We start from the raw sequence: 19298 nt of genomic DNA on the forward strand, positions 1-19298 counted from the left end.
GATAACCCAAACTTGCGCCACAGTCAAAACTTTTGAGCTATGTACTTTCTGCTACTGATGCTCCTGATATACTCTCGTCCATCTCGCTGTATGTTCCCTCTCGTTCTCTTCGTCCACGTGATCCTCTGTCAATTGAAACACGTCATACTCTTTATACTTTCAATGACCCTCTTCTGTCCTGTTTCAGGTTGTTTAACCACTTTTACTATCTCTTTGATTTCGACTCCTCTCTTAACTCTTTCCGTAACCGTATTTTTTCTTCTAATTCCCTTTAATTATTCTCCTTAGTTTTCTATTACTCTCTTTTTTTTGTTTTTGTTAAGTTTATGATAGTCTCTACGCTCTACTCTTGTTTTTTTTCTTTTCTTTTTTGCTAGGTCAAGACTAGGTTAGTTAGGCTTAGTTTTTCATGAATTATTTTGTTTATTTGTTAGTATTAAATTAGTTTTAAGTCTATTATATTTAGCCTTGATGGCGGATATTGTATGAAATAAATGAAATGAAATGAAATGAAATGAAATGTGTTAAAATATTCAGAAATTGTCTTTCCTAACACTTTAAAACCATTAAAACACATCAGTACCACTAAAAATTGCACCACTATTGGTACATTTACCCTCGATACAATTAACAAGATAGTTAAAGATATACAAGAAGCGATATCGTTATCCAAAATGTCTATTATAAGCAGCAAACTTCTATCACCACTCGAAATTGCTATTATACAACAGCTATTAGAAGACCAAGGAGTTAAAAGCGATATTCCTGACGAGATCATTTCTTATATCACATCTAAAATAGCAGTCAACAACAAAAAACTGCTCGTATCGTATTCAGTCTCCATTACTGATAAACGGAACTCATCGGCTTTAGATCGCCGACCACGCACATTTTGACAGAACACGGTTATACACGTCGCTCGATTACTCGGTGCTTGATGTAATGAAGTGTTAGTAGCCGGTATGTTAGAAATAACGGAGCTTGTCGTAGATGGTGAGTATATGATGAGTGTCTGTGTTATCGAACCCGCTTGGCAAAGAGAAACTCATTTTGATGCCTCTCGCTACCCCTAGCCCTAGTTTTAAAGGAGTCATGCAACACACTCGCACTCCACTACCCCATCCCATGGAAAAACGCTCCCACCATCCAGGTGTTGACCAAAATTTCGCTGTGTGCATTAGACACACACTCACACTCCTCCAGCCCTCCATAGCCGATCGCTCCCACCGTTGCGAAGATGGGATAATTTTTACTCTGAGCGTGAGATCCTGAAGCGCAAGAGATGACACTATGTGTAAAGACGATCATAATTCGGTATGGTCAAAATGTGTCGATTATCGTTTCATTTATCTGGTAATGATGTTTTCACTTCATCAAAATTTTAAACGTAAACAACTAGGCTGATAACAATAGTTGAAATGTAAATCAGAATAAAATCAATTCATTTGAAGTAAAATAAATTCCATCATACTTTATTTTGACCATATGATCAACACTGTAACATAGTGCCATTTATTTTGTGTTCTTCGCTCTCGCACTGTGTTGTGAACGTTCGAAACTCATTGCCAGAACAAATGAAAAGTTCATTTGGGAAGGATTGGTGCCGGAAAATGCAGCGAAAATTATTAAATGATAATAGAAAAGTGGTTAAGTCAATCGCGAAAGATGTCAACGCAGGCGTAAATGCAGTATGTTTTGTTACATGATCTACGGGTAAGTGCATGCATAAGAAGAAGAATCTTCCAAATGATGTTTGTGTTCTAACAATCGTACTGCTTTTAATGTTCGTTTATTTTTCTGTTATTTTCCATCACACCTAGCTATTTCATTACGAAAGCACCTGATAACCGATCAAAGAAGGTGAATCGGGCTTACAGAGTCGCCGTTTAATTTAAAATATCTTCGTGATCGGTAAGATTTAAATAGTACTAGTTTTGTTCACCATTCTAATGCTCGATTTATCTTTCATTCCTCAGGCAAACGCATCAAACAGCAAGTGTTTTTTTTTCAACACCACGCGCCATCGGTGGATCAAGCAGCCAACGTTTTGATCGCCAGTACGCGCCATCAAGAATTGAAATATTCACGAATAGCTCTGTGAATAAAAAACTGCACAATTACTGTCCGAATTTCCTGGAATTTTTTTATCGATCTACGCTTGCAGGAATGGTGTCCGTTGAGGAGAAGGAATGAAAGGGTAGGAGTGAGGATTAACCAAAAACGCGGCATTGAGAATGAGGGGAGGTGCGCTCAGCGCTCACGCTGGGTCACTCAGGATACTTGAAATAAAATGTTAACACTTTGACCGCCGGCCTGACGTCACAGTTTGCGAGTGAGCACGTAGCGCATGACAAGAGAGCGATGAGAGCGACAATTGTTCGTGCGACTATTATCACTCGTTTGTTTCATTTCGATAAGCGGCGTAGCACATGTCGTTCTCGTTCTCTCTTTCCTACCTCATTCGTTATCAAGAGAATTGGTGAGCGTCAAATACAGAGCTGAGCTGTGAACAAAGCCGTCGTGCGATTTCATATGACGCGGCGCTTAAAGTGTTAAAAAGCATCGATTTCAAGCATGCGTATCGCGCGACATTTTGCCAAGCGGGAACACCGTATTTTCGAGCAGGTACTCGAATCTAATTCTAGCTTTGAGGCTAGAATAATCTAGACCCTTATGTGAGTGCGGTACCCTGGTGCTGATTTTCATCAACTTTCCGTTCCGCCGGTCCCTGGGGCGTGCCATCTTCGACCGGGAGGAGAGGGTACTGGCACACAGCTGTTGGGAAATAGAACAGTGCACTTAAATTGCCGGCGGGGGAGGGGGGGGGGGGGGGTTTCGACCATGAGACCCCTACAATCATCGGTCACAGGCCCTACAATTATTGCCGGCATGAGGGTGGAGGGGGGGGAGCAAATGATTCTCCAGCCACGGGGCCCCAACGACCATCTTTCCGCAGGCCCTTGTCGCTAATGCTCTGTTCACTTGTAGACATACGCCATACTACATACTAGAGATCTTCGGCGATCGCCTAGTCCGCCTACCGGTATCCGCCGCTGGTTCATGACGATATTTTTTTTTTTTATTGTAGAGTGCATCCTTCCCCCTGCCTGCAGCATATGCATAGGGCAGGAGACAGTGTGACAGTATGCAAGTTGCCCGGTGGATAGGAGCAATCCCGCGGCACTGCCATCATTCCTCACATCTGCATGCCCGTCGTGGGTTCTAATCGCGTATGAACCGTCCGCCGTAGCAAGGGGTTAGTCACCGGCTCCGGCTACGTGATACTCAAGTCCTGAAAAGGCCAATATGATCGCGTAGGCTATTACGCCAATAATAATAATAATAAGAAGAAGAACTTATCAGAACAGTTCAGACCCGGGGAAGAGTTCGTCTTGACTTTGTTGCTGCCGGGCTACCGTTGTGACGAGACAAATGCACGGAATGCACTCGACCAAAACATGAACCTACCGATCCAAACCCATTCCACGGCATTGCCGGTCAATCGGCGTCATGATACCGATTCCAAACCAGCAAGCCGCCAGATTCTGGACGGACAGGTGCAGCACCATACGCACACCGTAATAAACAAATCCTCCTCTTTTGTATGGATTCAATTCAAAATGTTGTTTCCACTTGCATCCGCTAGCTGAATTGGAAAGAAATGTGCTACATATCACACGCACGTTTGCTTCGATCGTGTGTCTTTTTAATACCCCCAACAGCAGAGCCGATCGCAAAGATGGTGATGCCAATCCAATGGTTGTATTGTCTCGTAGGTAGCGGTTATCGAACGGGCGGCGTGCAGTGCGTTTTTTGAAAATGCATGGAATTTGTAGACGCAACGGGTGACAATACACGCATCAGAATCAAACAGTTTTGGGGTTCCCGCACGCACTCAAACACACACACAAGAACGCACGCATGCACGCACGCACGCATGCACGCGCGCACGCCAGCACGCACCCCCGAACGCGCGCATTGGCACGATCGATGACCACTACCTTATCGGAAGAATTGCTAGATTAACTTTAAGCGCATCCTCATCCATAGCAGCGGGTGGGGTGGGGGGTCGCGGCATGATAGAGTGGACGGTCACTTTCCCCACTCTGTGTGTGTATGTGTGTGTCTGTATCGCGACTCGAAAACTCGAGACAGATTTTGGCAAATTAAAAAAATATATTTTATTGCCACTATACATGCTACCTTCTAAGTGCTACATGATGCTTAGAAGGTCGTTGAAGCATCAAACATGTTCAAATTAAAAAAAATATTAGATTAGTGTTAGACGTTCTCTTACGCTTGTTTGAAATTGGCTTCTTCACCTTCGATTGGCCCGGGCATTAAATGGCCTCATCAGCAGCGGCACGAAATAAAATAAACCATCCATACACCGATAATACTTTGAATCCCAAAATGAACAAGCTTCTCCCGCATCGTCAAGGTCACACACAATAAATACATAAATGCTAACACCCACCAATTGCAATACACAACCGCAATGTACATATATATACCTACGCATACACACAATCAGCTAACGGCGAAAGGCACGGGCTAGAACTTAAGTAAGGCAAGGCAGGGAGGGGAAAGGGAGTGAGAGGAAGAGGAGGAAGGAACGGGCGCCAATATTTTTGAATTTTCGGTCGTTTTTTTTTTGCACCGCCGTCTGAAATAGTGAATCTGAAATTTCTTCAATTACTTCAGATGGCGCTCGTTCCGCACCTAAAAACTGCAATAAATACGCTGGCCATCGTAGTTTTGGCTGAAGTCTAGCGCATTTTTGTGCGTAGTTTTTGACACAAAACGACGCAAAAAACTACTCAGAAAACTGCTCGAATTTGCGCATCGGGAATTTGATTGTCTAACATGCGGATTATCGAGTTCGGTTGCTCACAACAGTTGTGGAATTTCTTGGGCTACAGATGTGCTTTAATAGATTTAAAGTGTCAGTGTCCCCTTGTGCAAAGCGACGGAAGAAATCATTCCCTTCCGCGCATTTTCTCATGCCTTCTTTTTCCCTCCTACGGCAAATTTGTCGAGCAGCGTTTCGAGCTACCCGTCCCTGGCTCCGCTTCCTACCCCTCGCATGAGCGCGCTGCTGAAGGTTTGGATGTGTTGGTGCGTCAGACGGCCAATCGCTGTCAGCCGTCGTCCGTGCTTTTTCCCTCCATAGCGCTATCTCTTTCACGCGTGTGGTCAATGCTCGCGAGCTGTCGTGGCGCTTAAAAAAAACCGGTAACAAACATTGCGGCGTTGCATTTGATTTTTCACAAATCAAACCAAAAAAGCGCAATGAGTTCAATCGCTGCAATGTAAAAATAATTAACGAATCGCTAGCTCACGCTGCAGGGTTTGCTGTGCAACGCGCAGAACCCTATTTCGAAGTAGCGCAGGCAACACAGGTGGCCATGGCCGTGCATAGGAAAGCTTAAACCAAATTGCATAAAGCATAACTTTATGTGACACTATGCTTTTCCTTTCGTATGTCGAAGATTACATAGATAGGCTTAGTCGTCTGCGCAAGGGTGTGAGTGTGCGTGCAACACTGTCGTCAAATGTGTATTCTTCCGGAATGTTATGATCCATCGGTCAAAGAAAGGAAGGTGTTCATGACGGTGTTTTTTTTACTGTGGAGCTGTATCCTTCCCCCTGCCTGCAGCGTATGCATCGGGCAGGATACAGTGTGGCGGTATGCAAGTTACCCGCTGGATAGGAGCGAGCCCGCGGCACCGCCATCATTCCGCACATCTTAACAGCATACCCGTCGTGGGTTCTAACCGCGTATGAACCGTCCGCCGTAGCAAGAGGTGACTATCTGGCTACGTGGTGCTCAAGTCCTGAAAAGGCCGGCATGATCGCGTAGGCCATTACGCCAATAATAATAATAATAAGAAGAAGAAGAACTAAGCATAGTAGTCCACACCCGGGGAAGGTTTTTGTTTTGACTTTGGTGCTGCCGGGCTACCGTTGTGACGAGACAAATGCACGGAATGCACTCGACCAAAACATGAACCTACCGATCCAAACCCATTCCACGGCATTGCCGGTCAATCGGCGTCATGATACCGATTCCAAACCAGCAAGCCGCCAGATTCTGGACGGACAGGTGCAGCACCATACGCTCACCGTAATAAACAAATCCTCCTCTTTTGTATGGATTCAATTCAAAATGTTGTTTCCACTGCGGCCGCTAGCTGAATTGGAAAGAAATGTGCAATATATCACATGCACGTTTGCTTCGATCGTTTGTCCTTTTAATACCCCCAACAGCAGAGCCGGTCGCAAAGACGGTGGTGCCAATTAAATGGTAGTATTGTCTCCTAGGTAGCGGTAATCGATCGGGTGGCGTACAGTGCGTTGTCTGAGAATGCATGGAGTGTGTAGACGCAGCCGGTGACAATACACGCATCAGAATCAAACAGTTTTGGGGTTCCCGCACGCACACACACACGCGCATGCACGCACGCATGCACGCGCGTATGCGAGAACGCACCCTCGAACGCGCGTACACGCACGATCGATTTCCGCTACCTTATCGGTAGAATTGCTGGCTTAACTTGTAGCGCATCCTCATCCAAAGCACCGGGAGGGGAGGGGGATCGCGGCATGGTCACTTTCCCCGCATTGTGTGTGTGTCGCGACCCGAAAACTCGCGACAGATTTTGGCTCATTAAAAAAAAATATTGCCACTATACATCGTGCTACACGATGCTTTGAAGGTCGTTGAAGCATCAAACATGTTCAAATAAAAATAAATTGATTATTGTTAGACGTTCTCATACGCTTGTTTGAAATAGGCTTCTTCACCCTCGATTGGCAGGGGCATCGAATGATCTCATCAGCAGCGGCACGAAATAAAATAAACCATCAATACACCGATAACACTTTAAATCCTAAAATGAACAAGCTTCTCCCGCATCGTCAAGGTCACACACAATAAATAAATGCTATACCCACCAAATACAATACACAATCGCAATGTACATATACACCAACGCATACACACAATCAGCTGACGGTGAAAGGCACGGGCTGAAGCGCAAGTTTAAGGCAAGGCAGGGAGGGGAGAGGGAGTAAGAGGAAGAGGAGGAGGAAGGAATGGGCGCCAATATTTTTGAATTTTTTGGCCGTTTTTTTTTTCTCCGCCGTCTGAAATAGTTCATCCATTTCTTCAACAGATGGCGCACGTTCCGCACCTAAAAAGTGCAAGAAATACGTTGGCTATCGTAGTTTTGGCTGAAGTCTAGCGTATTTTTTTGTGTATTTTTTGACGCAAAACGACGCAAAAAACTAGGCAGAAAACTGCTCGAATTTGCGCAGCGGGTGTAAGCACAAAGAGGCGCGTAGTAGGCGTTTGTTAGTTAGCTCTACAATAATGATTTTATTGCACGTACAAAGATTATCAAATGTTGAAGTTTCTGTCCGTAAGCAAATCTATCCCGTAAAGAAAGGTAATCAAAAAAGAGAAAAAAAAACTACAAAAAGCCCGCTGCGCAAATTCGAGCAGTTTCCAGCGCAGAAAATGTAACAAAATCTGGGGGCCAATCCTTGGCCAAGCGCAGATTTTGGCCCGATCCTCGCGCTGGACTTCAGCGATTTCTGCGCTGGGTCGAGCAAGTTTAGCGCCATCTGTTGGCGAAATGGACGAACCATTTATGGCGGCGGAGCAAAAAAAAACGGTCAAAATTTAAAAAAAAATGGCACCCATTTTTTCGTCCGCTTCTTCTCCCTCCCTCACCCTGCCTTGCCTTACTTGTACTTGCGGCGCTTCTGTCCGTGCCTTCCGCCGCCAGCTGATTGGCTGTTGCGGTGTATGCGTTGATACTCATATGTGCATTGCGGTTGTGTATTGCTATTGGTGGGTGTTAGCATTTATTAATTTGTGTGTGACCTTGTGACGATGCGGGAGAAGCTGGATTGGGATTCAAAGTATTATCGGTGTATGGATGGTTTATTTTATTTCGTGCAGCTGCTGATGAGACCATTCGATGCCCCTGCCAGTTGAGGGTGAAGAAGCCTATTTAAAACAAGCGTAAGAGAACGTCTAACACTAATCTAATATTTTTTTTAATTTGAACATGTTGGATGCTTCAACGACCTTCAAAGCATCATGTAGCACAATGTATAGTGGCAATAAAATATAATTTTTAAACATGCCTATTTATGTCTCGAGTTTTCGGGTCACGACACACACACACACACAGCGCGGGGAAAGTGACCGTTCATTCTATCATGTCCGTCCGGCGCTAGGAATGAGGATGCTACAAGAAAGCTGAATCAGCCGTTCTACCGATGAGGTAGCCGTACTCGCTCGTGCGTGTGCGTGGGTTCGTAGGTGCGTTCTCGCGTGCGCGCGTTCGAAGGTGCGTTATCGCGTGCGCACGTTCATAGGTGCGTTATCGCGTGCGCGCTTTCGTGGGTGCGTGCTCGCGAGCGCGCGTACGTGCATGTGTGTGTGCACGCGTACGTGCATATGTGTGTGTGTGTGTGTATGTGTGTGTGTGCCCCCCAAACTATTTGATTCTGATGCGTACATTTTCATCCGCTGCGGCTACAACGTCCATGCATTTTCGATCTCGCTACCTGAGAGACAACACAACCATTGACATTGGCATCTTTGCGATCGGCTCTGCTATTGGGGGTATTAAAAAAACACGTGATCTTAGCAAACGTGCGTGTGATATATTGCACATTTATTTCTAATTCAGCTAGTGCCCGCAGTGGAAACAACATTTTGAATTGAATCCATACAAAAGAGGATTCTGGATTTGTTTATTACGGTGCGCGTATGGTGCTGCACCTGTCCGTCCAGAATCTGGTGGCTTGTTGGTTTTGAGTCGGTATCATGACGCCGTGCGACCGGCCCTGCCTTGGAATGGGTTCGGATCGGTAGGTTCATGTTTTGGTCGAGTGCATTCCGTGCATTTGTTATGATTATTATTATTATTGTTATTATTATTATTATTATTATTATTATTATTATTATTGTTATTATTATTATTATTATTATTATTATTATTATTATTATTATTATGATTATTATTATTATTATTATTATTATTATTATTATTATTATTATTATTATTATTATTATTATTATTATTATTATTATTATTATTATTATTATTATTATTTTTATTATTATTATTATTATTATTATTATTATTATTATTTTTATGATTATTATTATTATTATTATTATTATTATTATTATTATTACTATTATTATTATTATTATTATTATTATTATTTTTATGATTATTATTATTATTATTATTATTATTATTATTATTATTACTATTATTATTATTATTATTATTATTATTATTATTATGATTATTATGATTATTATTATTATTATTATTATTATTATTATTATTATTATTATTATGATTATTATGATTATTATTATTATTATTATTATTATTATTATTATTATTATTATCATTATTATTATTATTATTATTATTATTATTATTATTATTATTATGATTATTATGATTATTATGATTATTATGATTATTATGATTATTATTATTATTATTATTATTATTATTATTATTATTATTATTATGATTATTATTATTATTATTATTATTATTATTATTATTATTATTATTATTATTATTATTATTATTATTATTATTATTATTATTATTATTATTATTATTATTATTATTATTATTATTATTATTATTATTATTATTATTATTATTATTATTATTATTATTATTATTATTATTATTATTATTATTATTATTATTATTATTATTATTATTATTATTATTATTATTATTATTATTATTATTATTATTATTATTATTATTATTATTATTATTATTATTATTATTATTATTATTATTATTATTATTATTATTATTATTATTATTATTATTATTATTATTATTATTATTATTATTATTATTATTATTATTATTATTATTATTATTATTATTATTATTATTATTATTATTATTATTATTATTATTATTATTATTATTATTATTATTATTATTATTATTATTATTATTATTATTATTATTATTATTATTATTATTATTATTATTATTATTATTATTATTATTATTATTATTATTATTATTATTATTATTATTATTATTATTATTATTATTATTATTATTATTATTATTATTATTATTATTATTATTATTATTATTATTATTATTATTATTATTATTATTATTATTATTATTATTATTATTATTATTATTATTATTATTATTATTATTATTATTATTATTATTATTATTATTATTATTATTATTATTTTTATTTTTATTTTTATTATTATTATTATTATTTTTATTATTATTATTATTATTATTGGCGTACTACCCATCTCGATCATGCCGGCCTTTTCAGGACTTGAGTACCACGTAGCCGGATAGTCACCTCTTGCTACGGCGGACGGTTCATACGCGGTTAGAACCCACGACGGGTATGCTGTTAAGATGTGCGGAATGATGGCGGTGCCGCGGGCTCGCTCCTATCCAGCGGGTAACTTGCATACCGCCACACTGTATCCTGCCCGATGCATACGCTGCAGGCAGGGGGAAGGATACAGCTCCACAGTAAAAAAAACACCGTCATGAACACCTTCCTTTCTTTGACCGATGGATCATAACATTCCGGAAGAATACACATTTGACGACAGTGTTGCACGCACACTCACACCCTTGCGCAGACGGCTAAGCCTATCTATGTAATCTTCGACATACGAAAGGAAAAGCATAGTGTCACATAAAGTTATGCTTTATGCAATTTGGTTTAAGCTTTCCTATGCACGGCCATGGCCACCTGTGTTGCCTGCGCTACTTCGAAATAGGGTTCTGCGCGTTGCACAGCAAACCCTGCAGCGTGAGCTAGCGATTCGTTAATTATTTTTACATTGCAGCGATTGAACTCATTGCGCTTTTTTGGTTTGATTTGTGAAAAATCAAATGCAACGCCGCAATGGTTGTTACCGGTTTTTTTTAAGCGCCACGACAGCTCGCGAGCATTGACCACACGCGTGAAAGAGATAGCGCTATGGAGGGAAAAAGCACGGACGACGGCTGACAGCGATTGGCCGTCTGACGCACCAACACATCCAAACCTTCAGCAGCGCGCTCATGCGAGGGGTAGGAAGCGGAGCCAGGGACGGGTAGCTCGAAACGCTGCTCGACAAATTTGCCGTAGGAGGGAAAAAGAAGGCATGAGAAAATGCGCGGAAGGGAATGATTTCTTCCGTCGCTTTGCACAAGGGGACACTGACACTTTAAATCTATTAAAGCACATCTGTAGCCCAAGAAATTCCACAACTGTTGTGAGCAACCGAACTCGATAATCCGCATGTTAGACAATCAAATTCCCGATGCGCAAATTCGAGCAGTTTTCTTCGTAGTTTTTTGCGTCGTTTTGTGTCAAAAACTACGCACAAAAATGCGCTAGACTTCAGCCAAAACTACGATGGCCAGCGTATTTATTGCAGTTTTTAGGTGCGGAACGAGCGCCATCTGAAGTAATTGAAGAAATTTCAGATTCACTATTTCAGACGGCGGAGCAAAAAAAAAAACGACCGAAAATTCAAAAATATTGGCGCCCGTTCCTTCCTCCTCTTCCTCTCACTCCCTTTCCCCTCCCTGCCTTGCCTTACTTAAGTTCTAGCCCGTGCCTTTCGCCGTTAGCTGATTGTGTGTATGCGTAGGTATATATGTACATTGCGGTTGTGTATTGCAATTGGTGGGTGTTAGCATTTATGTATTTATTGTGTGTGACCTTGACGATGCGGGAGAAGCTTGTTCATTTTGGGATTCAAAGTATTATCGGTGTATGGATGGTTTATTTTATTTCGTGCCGCTGCTGATGAGGCCATTTAATGCCCGGGCCAATCGAAGGTGAAGAAGCCAATTTCAAACAAGCGTAAGAGAACGTCTAACACTAATCTAATATTTTTTTAATTTGAACATGTTTGATGCTTCAACGACCTTCTAAGCATCATGTAGCACTTAGAAGGTAGCATGTATAGTGGCAATAAAATATATTTTTTTAATTTGCCAAAATCTGTCTCGAGTTTTCGAGTCGCGATACAGACACACACATACACACACAGAGTGGGGAAAGTGACCGTCCACTCTATCATGCCGCGACCCCCCACCCCACCCGCTGCTATGGATGAGGATGCGCTTAAAGTTAATCTAGCAATTCTTCCGATAAGGTAGTGGTCATCGATCGTGCCAATGCGCGCGTTCGGGGGTGCGTGCTGGCGTGCGCGCGTGCATGCGTGCGTGCGTGCATGCGTGCGTTCTTGTGTGTGTGTTTGAGTGCGTGCGGGTACCCCAAAACTGTTTGATTCTGATGCGTGTATTGTCACCCGTTGCGTCTACAAATTCCATGCATTTTCAAAAAACGCACTGCACGCCGCCCGTTCGATAACCGCTACCTACGAGACAATACAACCATTGGATTGGCATCACCATCTTTGCGATCGGCTCTGCTGTTGGGGGTATTAAAAAGACACACGATCGAAGCAAACGTGCGTGTGATATGTAGCACATTTCTTTCCAATTCAGCTAGCGGATGCAAGTGGAAACAACATTTTGAATTGAATCCATACAAAAGAGGAGGATTTGTTTATTATGGTGTGCGTATGGTGCTGCACCTGTCCGTCCAGAATCTGGCGGCTTGCTGGTTTGGAATCGGTATCATGACGCCGATTGACCGGCAATGCCGTGGAATGGGTTTGGATCGGTAGGTTCATGTTTTGGTCGAGTGCATTCCGTGCATTTGTCTCGTCACAACGGTAGCCCGGCAGCAACAAAGTCAAGACGAACTCTTCCCCGGGTCTGAACTGTTCTGATAAGTTCTTCTTCTTATTATTATTATTATTGGCGTAATAGCCTACGCGATCATATTGGCCTTTTCAGGACTTGAGTATCACGTAGCCGGAGCCGGTGACTAACCCCTTGCTACGGCGGACGGTTCATACGCGGTTAGAACCCACGACGGGTATGCAGATGTGCGGAATGATGGTGGTGCCGCGGGCCCGCTCCTATCCAGTGTGCAACTTGCATACTGCCACACTGTCTCCTGCTCGGTGCATACGCAGCAGGGGGAAGGATACACCTCCACAGTAAAAAAAAAACACCGTCATGAACCAGCGGTGGATCTAACGGTAGGCGGACTAGCCGGTCACCGAAAATCTCTAGTCTGTAGTATGCTGTATGTCTACGAGTGAACAGAGCATTAGCGACAAGGGCCTGCGGAAAGATGGTCGTTGGGGCCCCTTGGCTGGAGAACCATTTGCACCTTCCCTCCCCCCATGGCGACAACAGTGACCGATGATCGTAGGGGTCCCATGGCCACCCCCCCTCTCCATCCGCCGGCAATTTAAGTATAATGTTCAATCTCATAACAGCCAGTATGCCAATACCCTCTCCTCCTGGTCATCAGCTACCATTGACAGGGGCCTCAATTCGTCTTTCCACCTTTCATGAACACCTTCCTTTCTTTGACCGATGGATCATAACATTCCGAAAGAAAACACATTTGGCGACAGTTGTGCACACACAGGCACGCTCACACCCACGCGCAGATGGCTCAGCATATCTATGTAATATACAGCATACGAAAGCAAAAAAAGCTTAGTGTAACAAAGTTATGCTTAATGCTTAACACGTTCAGTTCGATGGCAAGCCCCAGGGACTGCCAGTGGACTTTCCAGTATGCCGGTTTTACAATCAACTTGCGTCCTAGATGCCGGCGAAAAGGAAAGTTGATTAAAATCAGCGCCGGGATGAACGTGTTAATGCGAATTAGGGTTCTGCGCGTGAGCTGGCGTTTCCTTGGTCATTTTTACATTGCAGCAATTGAACTTATTGCGCTTTTTTGGTTTGATTTGTGAAAATACAACTTCATCGCCGCAATGTTTGTTAACGGCATTTTCAAGCGCCACAACAGCTCGCGAGCATTGACCACACACGAGAAAGAGATGGCGCTATGGAGGGAAAAAGCACGGACGACGGCTGACAGCGATTGGCCGTCTGACGCACCAACACATCCAAACCTTCGACAGCGCGCTCAGGCGAGGCGTATGAGGCGGAGCCAGGGATGGGTAGCTCGACGAGCTGCTTGACAAATTTGCCGTTGGAGGGAAAAAGTTGGCATGATAAAATTCTCCGAACGGCATGATTTCTTCCGTCGCTTTGCGCAGCGGGAGTTCGCCTAACGCTCTCTGCCACTTGTTCCCTGCTCGTACCCAAGCGGCATCGCTGAGAGAGAATTAAGCTTTTCCCGTTGTTTACCCCCTGACATACCCACGAACGGTGTGTTTGTTTCTACGCGATGCGTTATTCTCTGTTGTTGTTGTTGCTTTTAACACTGTTACCACAAGAGCTTTAAGCAAGAAGCGTTTCACACCATCACAATACATTTTAATCATTATTAAGTTTATAATTATCTTTCTGATTATTTAAAAAAAACACTGATGTTTGTTTTAATTTAAACCGCTTTGAAAATAGCAATATATATGATACAATTAGAACTCGCTAATTGCATTTATATCATATGTCTACAAGAAAAAGATAGATTTTGTTCATTAGAAAGACATTTTGTAACACGGCTAATGTCTGCGTATTTTGTCATGTTTGTTATTTTATACAATGTGGATAAACTGCCTTTTTCTCATATTTATGTGAACAACTCAGATTTTTTGTATTCAAGTGAAAAAGCAGACTTGCAATTGGCGAGGTTTGAATGCGAAGCTCGCATATCTGTCAAGTCAGAAACGTAAACAAACACGGACAACCGCCCCTAAAGATTGTGTGCAGAATAATCGTAAAATTTTATGTGAAAACTCGGGAAAAGGTAAGTGTTCTGTGCATATTTCAGTAAATAAACTATCTTTTAATGTTTGAACACATTATTCCACAGGAAAAACATCATTTCATCCCGAAATTTGGCAACATTCGTCCGAGTATGATCGAGCAGCTGTGTGTGTGTGTATGCCGACGAAATACGACGCCGGTAAGATAAAATGTTTTATTATTTACCCCCCCCCCCCCCCCCCCCCCCAACAACATTTACCATTTACAGAGGGCCTCAACTCGTCGTTCCGCCTAGGGCCCCCGATACCCGTGATCCGCCACTGGTGCTACTGCTAACGAAAAAACGACCCGAGCATTAGAAGCGGCAACAATACATGTGCCTGACGCAGAGACAACAAAGCCGTCGGCATCAGTTGATACCATCCAAAGTGATGGTTGAAATCGTATATAAACGTGTAAAACCATACATTGGGGCATGTAAGTATTGAATAATAGCTAAATAAAATACATTTTATCGTTGTACTGGACAATGTGCATCGAAATTTTAAAAAAGTGTGTGTGTTTTTGTTTACATCCGAATACAGAACCCATAGCATTATACTGTGGTTCGAGCACTCGCTAAGTAACGCTTGAGCTTTGAGCTTTCATTGAGCTTACATAGAATGTTACACGCTACCTGCTCACTAAGGACTGCTATCGAGCAGTGTTATGAGCAGGTCGCGAGCAGTAACGCCTCCATACAAAAATCGCGAAACGTAACGCTCCAATGCTATTTGGGTATCTTTTTCCGAATGCTCTGGCCTGTCCCGAACCCGAACCTCTTCCTTTTCGGCCTCTCGAGCACTCACCCACACACACGTGTGGGTGTTCATCGCGTTCCGGCCACGATAGGGTTCTCCCGATCATTTCTACTCTCGCTGCACATTTCGCCCGGTTTGGTAGAAACCGTTGCAGGGCTCGCATAAGTTCTTTTCGTAAAAGTCAGGAAGGTAAATTTATGAATATTTTAACACATAGCAATTGGAATATGTTTCATCTTCGCAATGACAACCATTTTTACCATAAATACTACAAATTTACGACAAAAAATAATTTTTGTAACGACTTCGTTGTACCTACTATATAATGGTGGTGTGGTTCCTAAAGTCGTTGTATTGTGTTACTATAGTGTTGGTAAACAAAGATACCTCAAAAACTGTGTTTAATATACATGGAACTTAGTTTTGAAGCCGTTTTCTTATAAATAGTAAGAATCACTTCCATGATATTGATTTCTTACATATTTGACCGTAAAAATGTATAAATATAAGGGATAACAATTTTGACTAAAAATACTGTATTACAACTGCGGTCTACCTCTCCCAGGAAGAGTGTGTTGGATTCGATGTCGATTTTTTACTCAGTTGGATATGCGAATTTTGGCCTTTTTGGGTAAATTACTTGCTGGAAACTCATTTCTGTTGCTCATTTTTGTATAAACAATACGAAATTTTACCAATAGCCCGGAAAAAATCTAAAATTGGAAATAAATCTTTGGAATATCCCTGTTTCGCGTACCTATAATGGCTCTATGGTAAAAAAAACACATAAAAACGCGAAAATATGGTCAAAAGACAATGAATTTTAGTAAATCAATAACATTTCATGAAAGCCATGTTAAAACAATAATAATTGCGTTGTTATGTTGTCATTTAAAACGTTAACAAAAATGCAAGTTTATTTATGAAATCCTAAGGATTTTGGATTTCATCACGTAGGACTGACTATCCTGCTATGGTAACAATAAGTCACTGAAAGCCAAGCTCACTTCACTAGTGGGTACAGGCAGGCCTTGACCGACAACGGTTGTTGTGCTAATGAAGAAGAAGAAGAAGAAGAAGGATTTTGGAAAATGTTAACACATTTCACTAAATATGGAGTGTTTCTTCACCATAACGGAATGGCCCAATTTCAATACTTTCATAGCCTTTTTAAAAGACCAGAGAACATTTCACAAGCGCATTTTAGGGCCATACCACCACTATTGGTATAACCACCACTACAGGAACGTTTACTCTATAGAGTCTAGATATATTTCAGATCCGGTATGTGAATGGGATTGACTTAACGACCGGTATGGTAAGGGGTTAGGATCAATTCCAGGATTTCATGACTAATCATAACACCTAAAAAAAATAAATACGATAGAAACATATTAGCACATATCGGTTTCGAAATCCTGGAATTCATTTTTCGGAACATATCCTCAGTAGAATACATTTTTTTGTATTTCGTTTTTATTTATTCATTATACAGGGTGGCATCGTAGAAGTGATACACCTATTCGAGTGCTTCTGTATTGTGTTTTTTGTCACTGTGTGTCAAACTCATGGGCATATTTTGACTGCTTGATTTGTTTACTATTTATCGTGAAAAACGTAAACTTAGTGTTCACTTCAGTTTTCTCATATATTATAATGGATTCAAGTCGCGAACAAATAAAAATCTTGCATTTGCATGGATAGACAAACATACAGATTAGGCAGAAACTGTCTCATCTCAATTTAAGTCGACTATTCGTCTACCGGACCATCAAGCGATACGAGGAGACAGGCACGGTTGTTCCAAATAAGAAACTGGGCAAAAAACGGAGTGTCCGGACTCCAACGGTGATCAAAGCGGTAAAGGAACGTGGGGGGCAAAATCCAGCTCGCGCGGGAAGAAAAATGGCGCGTTAAATGAACGTGAGTCACTTTTCCATGCAAAGCATTCTGAAAAAGGACCTTGGTTACAGAGCGTTTAAAAAGCAAAAAAAAGCAAAACCATTCAGGCCATACTGTTCATATAAAAACAATTGTGACACACTTAACAGAACCAACCGAAACGTAAAACATAAGCAGGAACAGTTTAAGCATTATAACCCAAAGCAGGAACAGTATAAGCATTAAACCCAAAACAGGAACTTAGTGACAAGAACCATCGTTCCTGTCAACAAAAGACAAACGTAACTAGCTGAGTGAAAACAATAACTTTCCAACATACAACTCGGAACCAAATGTGAGAAACCCTTAACTTCTTTTGAGTATAAATAAAACCAACTCCGATCATGGCAAATCAGATTCGTTTGGACTGTCAGGATAGGACTATGCCCATCCAACATCTATCGACTTCTCATTTAAAGAGTTTAGTTATGTCCCCCTACCCAAGGTAAGGCCTCTAAACTCCAACGTTTCCAGTAAGGGAAACCTCCTAAAGGTTTCTATGATCGCCTGGACGATCAAGTGTCGAAAGTCCGTTTCGAATCAGTATCCTCCGAAGTTCTGCTTAATTTGGTAAACGATGACCTTCCTGAAACGATGTTTGAAGACCACCCTGGCCAACGCGAGTTAAAAGTTACTACATTGCGATCGACCCAAAATCGAACATACCGTAACAGTCATCAAACATACCACACATGATTTCGAAGATAATATAGACATGTTAAGCAAGCTGTAGTTTTTTTCAGGTACATAATATATTCTTTCAGCGAGATATAGGATTATTTGGAAGAAGAGGTAGACAAGTTCAGCGACTCGCTGAAAGAGTCTAAAATTATAAGAGTTATATGTCTACAACTTATTGAATATGTCTATACAATCCTCGAAAATCCTACATCGATGGGTAAATCAAGAAATGAATCAAAGATGGAACTAAACATAAATTTAAGATTCGATAAAAGAGCTTACCAGTTGGGCTAGGAGTCAATGACATCATGTCAAAGTGGATGTTCGATGTTTGAAATTCATGATCCTTTAGAAACGTAAGTTTTGCCCCGCGTCCTTTCTGGAGCCCTTGAACTGCTGAATTTATAGATCGAAGATATTCCCTACGTCCGAAATTTGTATGTGGTACCAATAAACCGATGTTGAGTTGATGTTCAGCGGGATTCCGAATCGGAGCACCATTCGTTGATAGTCGACTTGAAGTACTTCCTCCACCAACACTAGTTATACCACTGTTAATAACAAGTCTGCCACTAGCGCCACTTGAACTAAACCCTACGGTATTCACATTTGCACTTCCTGTTGATACACTACCATGCGTTCCATAATTTGCTGCGTTGTTATGTGAGTTTCCAATACTAATACCACTTCCACTTCTACCACTGTTTACTTTATAGCTCTTTGATACCACCAAAGCCACATTGCACGAAAGTGATAAAAATAATATGATGATACATTGTGAACACGTCTCATTCATTTTCTTAAATGGTTGTCTTTATTAAACTGTGAAGTCACTGTTTTTTTATGAAAATGAAAAAAAAATACGTTAGAAACATATTAGCACATATCGGTTTCGAAATCCTGGAATTAATTGTACAGAACATATCCTCAGTAGAATACATTTTTTTGTATTTCGTTTTTTATTTATTCATTATACAGGGTGGCATCGTAGAAGTGATACACCTATTCGAGTGCTCCTGTATTGTGTTTTTTGTCACTGTGTGTCAAACTC

At 40.8% G+C, this 19298-nt stretch overlaps 1 protein-coding gene across 2 annotated transcripts in view; it reads right to left on the bottom strand.

Annotated features, from left to right (window-relative positions):
- Positions 1-19298, bottom strand: part of LOC1275196 (glutamate receptor ionotropic, NMDA 2B) — a 133986-nt gene that overhangs the window by 77685 nt on the left and 37003 nt on the right. Inside the window, exon 1 of one of the 2 annotated variants that reach the window (XM_061648125.1) lies at positions 18530-18668. The exons of the other annotated variant lie outside the window; for it this stretch is intronic. The gene's annotated coding sequence lies outside the window, so the exon portion shown is untranslated. Of the gene's footprint in view, positions 1-18529; positions 18669-19298 lie in introns of those variants that run through there. 2 annotated transcript variants of the gene reach the window in all.

Source organism: Anopheles gambiae, chromosome X (assembly GCF_943734735.2).
Source record: "Anopheles gambiae chromosome X, idAnoGambNW_F1_1, whole genome shotgun sequence".
Taxonomy (NCBI): domain Eukaryota; kingdom Metazoa; phylum Arthropoda; class Insecta; order Diptera; family Culicidae; genus Anopheles; species Anopheles gambiae.